At 35.5% G+C, this 9,782-nt stretch overlaps 1 pseudogene; it reads left to right on the forward strand.

Annotated features, from left to right (window-relative positions):
• The first annotated feature begins 276 nt into the window (after positions 1-276).
• On the forward strand, positions 277-993 carry LOC122747280 (annotated as a pseudogene).
• The last annotated feature ends 8,789 nt before the right edge of the window (positions 994-9,782 follow it).

A 9,782-nucleotide genomic window follows, 5' to 3' on the forward strand; every position in this document is an offset into this window, starting at 1 on the left:
ATAGGTAATTTGCTTGTTGCATATACTTTTTTTTTTTTTGGCGGGGCAATGAGGGTTAAGTGACTTGCCCAGGGTCACACAGCGAATATGTGTCAAGTGTCTGAGGCCGGATTTGAACTCAGGTCCTCCTGAATCCAGGGCTGGTGCTTTATCCACTGCAACACCTAGCTGCCCCATTGCATATACCTTTTAATAAAATCTTTATAAATGAGGAGCTGTTCACTGGGGAGTCATAAGAGCTTTGGTGGCTGAGGGTGTCCTGTTAGACCACAGGGAAGCCGGCCCTTTGGTGTAAGGCCAATCAGGCGACAGGTCATGCCCATGACGTTCAAACGGATCCTGCGGGGACTAATTTTACAACACCGGGTGCTGAGCCTGCTGCCATGTCCGAACCAGGACCATCATCATGGGGATCTGGTACATGGTAGTGAATCTGCTTGTGGGAATCCTGGTTACCGTGGAGGTGACTCACCCCAATAGAGTAGCCATTGTCAACCTCCAGTCCGAAGTCATTGGTAATTACTATTCTTCCAGAAGGATGACCTGTGACCTCTTTGTCTTTTCGCTGCTCACTTTCACAGTCATGATGGTTTACAGAGCCGCTGCCCAACATGTGGGCTGGATGATTCCTTTCCTCTGCTAACGGCTTTTCGACTTTGTCCTCAGGTGTCTGGTCGCCATCAGCTTGCTCACTTATTTGCCGAAAATCAAAGATTATCTGGATCAGCTCCCCTCATTCTCCTACAAGGACGACCTGCTGGTGCTGGATGACAGCTGCCTCTTCTTCCTGGTCCTCTTCTTTTTCACCCTATTCATCATCATTAAATAAATGGTGTCTGGAATCGCTACAAGTACATCAGCAACAGAAACCTGCCTGAGATTGCAGTGTACCCGGCCTTTGAGGCACCTCCATAGTACATCTTGGCCATCTATGAAATGACCGTGAAGATGCCTTATATCCCTGCCAGATGGAAGGACCTAGACTTTCGGTAATAAACATTTTGTTACGTATTTTAATTATTTTGTTACACCAGCTTGGGCGGGGGAGGGGGGGCGTTTTCTAAATGTTGATCTAGGAACCACACCCATAGTCCAAATTTGTTTGCCTATTAGCCTATACACACCAGGTCATTTTCTGATTGCTTGAGCCTTTGTTACTCGAAGAGTGTTAGGGACATTGTTGGAGGGGGATGGGGCTCATTTTTTTTTTTATTGGGGTGGGATCTTGGGTTCCAGTGCACTGGTTTCATTGCAGTAGCTCTGGCCCATGTCCAAGCTAAGCCCGAGCCCAGGGCTCTTGTCACTCCAGAGGGGAGTCTCTGGGCATCTTTTCTGCCTCTTTTGTTCTCTTTGAACTGACACTCTGCCTTTCATTTTGGGTCAGCTTGGGTACCACCTGCCCTGAGACTTGTTCAAGAAGATTCAAGGAGGAGGATTCTGGCTCTTATAGGAGAATGCCTAGAGTGCCCACAGTCATGCCGGGGGTGGGTCTACTGAGGGCTGCATGGCTCCAATTGGTACGTATCTCTCTCGCTCTCTCTGACAAGATGCATTAATAAATATTAAAAAAAAAAACGAAAAATAAATGCAGTATTAGTCGCTTTGTAAGCACGAAGATATTGACAACCTATGAAATGGTCCTGAGTGAAGAAAGGTTGATGAGAAATCAATGAGAGTTTACAACAGGGCTCTTTTGTCTGTACTTGTTTTATGATTGTGGCTCTTAACGTGATTGCTAAATGAGAATAGCATAGGTAAGGGCGAATATATTTATATAAGAACATTTATATAGCAATTTAAGGTTTTTAAAGTGTGTTACCCATATTATTTCACTTAAGCCTCATAGCAACCCTTTGAGGTAGGTACTATGTTTATTGTTTGGATTAGGAGACTGATTAAGTGAAGTTAAGTGAATTGGCCAGAATCATACAGACAGTAATGGTCTGAAATTGGATTTGAATTCAACTCTTTCTAATTGCAAGTCTAATGGTCTAAACACTGCATCATTGAAAGTAATAGGGATTGCAATTCAATAATTGTAGGAACCAAGCATTAGACATCACTTTCAATACATGAATGAAAGAAGGGCCAAGTTTAAAACAAATCAACATCTAATACATTGAGTATTGTATAATTTATGGATAATTAACAAATGATTGTTATTGATTATATGAGAAAAAAATTGAAATAAGTGAGATAATACAACTGCCACTATTCATTCCCTGGACAGTAAAACAGACAGAGAGACAGAGACAGAAAGACAGAAATAGAGACTGAGAGAAACAGAGAGACACTGAGAGAGAAACAGAGGCAGAGAGAGAGATGCACAGAGACAGAGAATGATTAATGGTTGATTGTTTCATTCCCTGGCAGCTGAAGAAATGGATATTAAATGGAATTTTCTATCAAGATTCTGTAGTATTGCTTTTCCTAGATGTAATTCTTTCTGTAAAGTGAAGAACTAATACACATGTTTTCTGTTATATAAATTAAGAGAATTCAACAGAGCCCTTACTGAAATAGTCACTCTCTCTTTTTTTTTAGAAAATATTTTAAATGTCTAGATAAAGAAAAAAATATTGTTACAATTGAGATTCACTACTCAAGTTACACTGGCATTTGCTAAGCACTCTGGGAGTTTCTCTCCTTTAGTACTTTTAAGGTATCTATCTTATCCTTATAGGGGAACTAGGGAGAGGAGGAAGATAAGTTTGAAAAGAATATCTGATTGTGGAAAGCAATAGAGTTTGTAGTGTAGAGTAGATAACTATATTAAGGCAATAAATAAAAATAACATATTCCAAAGCATGACTATTCTTTAAAATTTAAAGATATTAAAAAACAAAACCAAAATGCTAACTGAAATGTTTCCAATGATTTTTTTTCAAGAAGATATTACAGTTTCTTCCACGATTTTTCCCAATAGACTAAATCTTAATTTGATAGAATTTGGGAAATAACTGTTTTTTTTTTAATTTTGTTTTTGTTTGTTTGTTTGTTTTGTATTTTGTGCTTGCCCATGTTCCCATATCAGTGGCAAACCCCATGAGTGATGCAGTATTGAATCAACAGACAATTACTGGGAAAATGTTAAAAATTGCACATATGCAAATTAATTACATATTGTAATTGTTGAAAGTTAATCTAAGTTTAAATCCCACAGGAATCCATTTCTGACCAGATTCAGTCTTGAATTCTTCTTCTCTTGACCTTATAACAAAATGACTCCCATTCATTACCTTCCCCCAACCCCTGCTGTCTACTAATTCTTTTCAGTGAAAAGTTGTAAATCAGGAGTCAGTCTAAATTCACTTGATACAACACATTAAGTTTAGTACAGATATACATTTTATCCAGTATTGCTTTCATAATCATAATGAACTTTAAAATAACTCTTTTTCATCCTCAAAATCTTTTAAAATGCTGGGTTTTTAACTTTTAAAGTTTTTTTTAAATTAATTTAGTTACAATAATTTTTAGCATGGAGAAATCTTGAATAATCCTACTGAGTTGGATGAGAACTGTACCAACTTTAACACTGCTTTACCTTGTTGGTGTTGATATATAATAAATATTAAACATTAATTATACAAATTATCAAAAACATAGGCTATAGAAAGAAAATTTCATGACATATTATAATGAAATGATAGTAGTTTAAAGTCCATTCTGTTGTAGGATTGCCATAATAAGTGGGGAGGGTAATGCTTTTTTTTTTTTAATTTGCAATATACTATGGGGTGAAGGTAGACATGCCACAATAGTTGCATGTAAAGTTTGTTTGTTCATTTTGTACATCTCTGACCTAGATCACAGTTCAACTCTTTGACATCCTTTTGCATAATAAAAATAAACAAACAGGCTTAATGTGGCCAATGTTTTATAAAACAGAAGTTATCAGGTAACCAAAAGGGAGTTCTAGGCAGGCAGGCTATTAGGATCACAAAGCAAATTACAAAGTCAATTCCCAAACATTATTTGACTTGATGTAACACATTGCCTTCCATCTCTAATTAGGCAACTACTAGCAGCAAGGTCTGCCATGAGGAAAAATGAAAAGTAATAAAGAAATTATGCAAATATATTTGCAAACTTTTAAAATTCAAGTGAAAACCATCCCACTAAGTAATTAATTTTATATACTTGCTAAGAGACTTCTAACCTTTACAATCTTTAATGCTAATGGTCTCTTTCCTTTTTCTTTGTCGGGGGGATGGGGGGAAGGACGGTGCACAGGCCAATGCCAAAAAAAAGTTTTTCATGAGAAGTTCTCTTGTGGTTTGGAATGGAGTGTGTTTCAGTGTGAAAAGGAGTTCTAATCTCTCAAGCACTCAGAATAGTGTGAGTATTTACAGACAGTCATCTGGAGTGTCATTTTTTTAAGTGAAGGACATGATGAAAGTGAGGGATTAACCATTGTGGTCTGACCAAATTTTCTCAAAAAAAGTTTTTCTTTATCACCATAAGGTTGAAGAGAGATGCTCTTTAAAAAAGAGCCTGATTTATCTTCATTAAATCAATCAACTTGTCGAAAAGCCACAGATCAATTCTTTTCTTTTTAAGTGCTTCATGTTAGGTTAAGAGTTCATGGTATGAGGAGAAGAATGGAAAAGTGAACACATAGATAAAGCTACATTTTTGGAATTGTGGGGGTAATCTTTAGATCATATTTTAGATGTTAGTTTGGCAGAGGTACAATCATGTAATTGTATGCACCTGTACCAATTACATTTCTTGTATTGAAGGAGGGATACAAGAGGAGGCATTGTGGGCTGAATTCACAGTAGAAATGGAAATAGCTTTTCATTTTATTGTATATATTGTATGCTGATTCTTCTCAGAAGTGACATAAGCCATATGGTAGATTTTGTACTTGTAACATATAAAGTAAAACTATCATATTCAAAATTAGAAAAGGGTAATTTTTCCTAAAGAAAAAATATTATTATAAATTTTCTCTGCACTTTTCCTCTAGATTAAATGTTTTTTTCTTGATCCATTTGGGGCAATAAAGTTAGACCTCTTAAGCACATCGATATTCATGTATAAGTTGAAGAGATTTTTACAATTTGGGGGAAGAAAATGTTCCCCCTCTTTAACATATAAGCATCTAAGGCATAGAGGTAAGTGATATTGTCCACTTATACTCAATGATGGCTTTTTCTCTGAGAAGCTAAGGAAAGTTGGGAGACATAACTGAGCTCATGGACTTGTAAAAAAAAATGCTCCAAAATGTGTGGAACTTAACTCAATCTTTTTTTGCACTCTCCCATTAATGGGTTGAGCCTTCTACCTGATGAACAGACCACATCTAGCTGTTTGCTTTCTCCTGGAGTTCTGATTTTCCACTACCATTTCATATCTCTTCTGCAGACCCCATCTTGTGCTTCTGGCTTATCAGCTCAAAACTTGAATAACCAGGCACTGTCTGCATGTATAACTGATATTTCTGGCTGTTTGCTGGGCAGGGGACTTTCCCTCCTCATAGTGCTTCTGTCTGTTTCTTGGAAAAGTTTCAACTCTGTACCATGGCACATCATTTCCCTCTGCAGACAATAGTACAAAGACAGCCAAAATTATATATATATATATATATTTTTTTTTTTTTTTTTTGGTGAGGCAGTTGGGGTTAAGTGACTTGTCCAGGGTCACACAGCTAGTAATCATTAAGTGTCTGAGGCTGCATTTGAACTCAGGTCCACTGCAACACCTAGCTGCCCAGCCAATAATAATATTGAAGAATACAAAATATATCTTCTTCATTTTACTAACCATTTAATTAATTTGTATAATTTCCATTAGTTTTTGTTCTTATCCATTCTTTTTTATCTTATCCATTCTTTTTTTTTTTTTTTTTTGGTGAGGCAATTGGGGTTACGTGCCTTGTCCAGGGTCACACAGCTAGTAAGTGTTAAGTGTCTGAGGTCGAATTTGAACTCAGGTACTCCTGACTCCAGGGCTGGTGCTCTATCCACTGCGCGACCTAGCTGCCCCATGCATTCTTTATAATATATCTGAGAAAATTTATTTTTGGTTTTGATTCTAGATGTTTTCTCCACTCCAGGCATCCTTGTAGTTAATCTGTTGATTTAACCCTTTGCTAGGAATTCTTCTGCTTATTTTGAATAAAGAAGAAAATCGATGGTGTATTATTTCCCAATTGAAGAAGTATGGTGCAATGGATAGAGAGTTGGTTTTAGAGTCAAGAAAATTTCAGTTGAATTTCCAAATTCTGACAAATACTGATTATATGACCTTGGACAGTAACATTACTTCTTACCACCAGAAAGACTGGGCTTGTCAATTTATGCAAATATATTATAATTTTACTTTGAAATAAAAGACTTTACCCTACAACCTCTAGTTTCTTTTCTTTATAAATGGAAAATAATGTAAAACATTATTTGACTCAACTTGTTCATTCAAAGTAAAATGAAATTCTTTTTCTTCTTGTATTAATGCCCCATGAACCACTCAAATTATATAAATTCAAGAGCCTGGAAGTGTGTATTTGCTTGAAGTCAATTGGTCATTAATCTCATGAATGGAATAGGGAAGTAATTTATACCATCTTTCAAAGGAGATACTAGTATTAATATTATTGTTGGGGGCAGCTAGGTGGTACAGTGGATAAACACTGCCCCTGGATTCAGGAGGACCTGAGTTCAAACCTGGCCTCAGACACATGACACTTACTAGCTATATGACCCTGGGAAAGTCACTTGTCCCGCATTGCCCTGAAAAAAAAAATTAAGACAGACAGAAAAAAATACTATTGTTAATTTATTAGAGTTTTCAGAGCAAGAAAAATATGAATGGGAGTTGGGAATATTTGTGCAGTGTTAAGATGGAACATTTCTGGGCTGAAGAAACATGATCCTAGAGAGTTTGTAGCTGAATATTTTCATTCTTTTTGAACATAGTCTCTGGAGACATGTGGAGGAAACTTATTTTTAAGGTCCCTTACAGCTTTAATGATATGAATTTATTAATCTAGATGAAAGACTCAAAAGTATATGGGAGAACATGATGAACTTTTGAAAGGACAAGGACAAGAATCACACAAAGTGAGAGAGATGGAGTAAGTTGTGATGTAGTCCAAGAAAATCCGTGCACCAATGGCATCACAAATGCATTGAAGGACTGAAGTTTGAAATTGTGCAACTACCCAGTTGCTAAAAGAAACAATGTGATTTAATGAATCAAAAGATAGCCATAGGAACAGAAAGATATACAGGCAAGGACTTTCCTCAGATACATACTAAAGAACCTCTGGAAATTATCCTCCCATTGGGGATCAAAGAATACAATATGCATTATGGTTTCTACCCTACTACATCTACCAGAGTCTATGTAAACATTAACTTTTTGAGAGTAGGAAATTATCCTTTCACTTTTATTTCATTTTTTATTTTGTTTCATTTTTGTTTTTACATCACATTATTTAGCACAATATTTAACATATGATAAGTTCTTGAAAATTCTTGTTTTTTGATCATAGGTTCATCTTCGCCTCCAAAAAAAAATCTCCTTCAGGTATTTCTATCTTCCTTGGTTGTCTCATATGGTCCTATAAAAGGGAAGAATAGATTATTTTTATCTTCTACATTCCCTATTTGTCTGTCTGCCTACCTTGTTTTATTTGGTTTCCAATGCATCTTTCTAGGTTTGCTCTGGTGTGATATAACAATATCAAAGGACAAAAGGTAAACTTCAAGAACCAGAGTGACTCACAGAGTGCAGTATGTGATTGTGTTTCAGAATGATATTCTTGGGCTATGAAGAACTCCTCCCCCCCACCACCTATTTCTGGCTTTTCACGATTTACTTGTCACTCTCAAGATAATAGCAATAAACTGGTGGCATTGTTTCCACTTTTGCTATATGGTTTCCTTAAGGGAATAATTAGATTTTTTACTTTGTACTACTTGATGGTAATGCCTTTGTCTGCCTATTTGGCAGTGGATTTTGCCCCCTTATTGACTTTCTATTTTCCCACAAATTAAACAGTATATTTTAATCCTTTTTACTGCTACTTTAAGAGTTTGCATTTAAAAATTTTGTTCCATGATCTATGAAATCTTGCATTTTATACTAAATCAAGGGAATTATTTTTCTCAAATAAAATGTAATTTGTTAGTACACTTATAATTACATGGTACATTTTAATTTGGCATTTTGCTTTTTTCCCCTTTTTTTTTCACCCTCTAGAGGGTTTCCATAATTCAAAATAGGAATTACATAGCAATTGTTTGGCACCCCCAAAAGTGCAAATCACATAATTTTCCCTTTAATTCTTTTTGATGGTTCTTCTATTTCTCAATATTTATATTCCATTGACCATTTTCCCCTTCCCTCCATATTTCCTTTTGCATTTGTCACTTTTGTCTACTATTTAAGAACAGGTTAAGTGCAGAATGAAGGGAGTTTATTTAGGATTCATCCTAATTGACAATAAATAGCCTTGGGATTTAAATGCCACAGCTGTCCCTTATTAGATCACTGTTCAGATTATCAAATTAAAATAATCTGTCCTGAATTCCACACTATACAAGGAAAGAAAGAAAAAAGCATTAGGCCCACTTGAAAGCCCTTTAGGGTGAATTATGTTGATGGTTTTGTGGTAGAAAATGGGCCAAATGACAGCCAAGTCAGAACAGCCTGTCACTGGAGTTAATGCTTACACTCTGGCGTCTGAGGCTACGGCACAATTGAATGCTCATAATTGACTTGCTGTCAGCTTTGGTTCAGTAGGTCAAGGTGCACAGAGGTGAGGATCTCACCATCCCATCAGCATGTTTGAAGTTTAAGTTCTACTACTCTAGCTTCTGTGAATTATGAGATATTGATTCTTTGCGTATAGCTCTAAATCATTGTCTAAAATTGAAGATTTAATAGGAAAACATTTTACTTTGATGAAAAATTTTATAGTCGGCTTTCTTGAGAGAAATTCTTTATTTCATTTATTTTGAGAAATGCTATTAGGCAATTATTTACCATAATTTGCTACCATTTTCATTAAATAATTCAAAGAAAAATTATATATGTTTAGATACCATTTGATTTTATTTCACTTTAGTTTTCCAATATATGCCTTCTTCCACATAAATGTCATCTATATGTATATGTGTTTGTATAGAGTATATGTGTGTATATATATATATATATATATATATATATATATATATATATATATATATATATTAAAACACATCAACTGAATCTAACAATATAGTCAGTGATCCAGACCCATAGTTCCCTACCCTGAAAAGGAGGGAGGGAGAGAGAGAGAGAGAATCATCTTTTCTTTTTTACTGATAATCTTGTCCATACTCTTTGACTTAGAGATAACCAAAGACACTAAAATAAACATAAAAGCCATATTTGTCCAAGCAAAGAACTAGAAACAAAACACATGGATATGTATTGGGAAATACCAGAACAAATGTTGGTACATGAAGTAATATAATGTAATGTAGTAATAATATTAAAATGGGTGAATATGAAAAAAATGTTTAAAAATATAGGGATATTCTCCAATTGAGAAATTGTAAAAGGATATCAACAGGCAGTTTTCAGATGATGAAATTAAAACTACCTATAGCCATATAAAAAAAAATGTTCTCAATCACTAATAATTGGAGAAATTCAGATTAAAACTTCTCTGGGGGGCAGTTAGGTGGCACAGTGGATAAAGCACCGGCCCTGGATTCAGGAGGACCTGAATTCAAATCTGGACTCAGATACTTGACAAATCGGGATTCAGATATTGTGTGGCCCTG

Source organism: Dromiciops gliroides, chromosome 3 (assembly GCF_019393635.1).
Source record: "Dromiciops gliroides isolate mDroGli1 chromosome 3, mDroGli1.pri, whole genome shotgun sequence".
Taxonomy (NCBI): domain Eukaryota; kingdom Metazoa; phylum Chordata; class Mammalia; order Microbiotheria; family Microbiotheriidae; genus Dromiciops; species Dromiciops gliroides.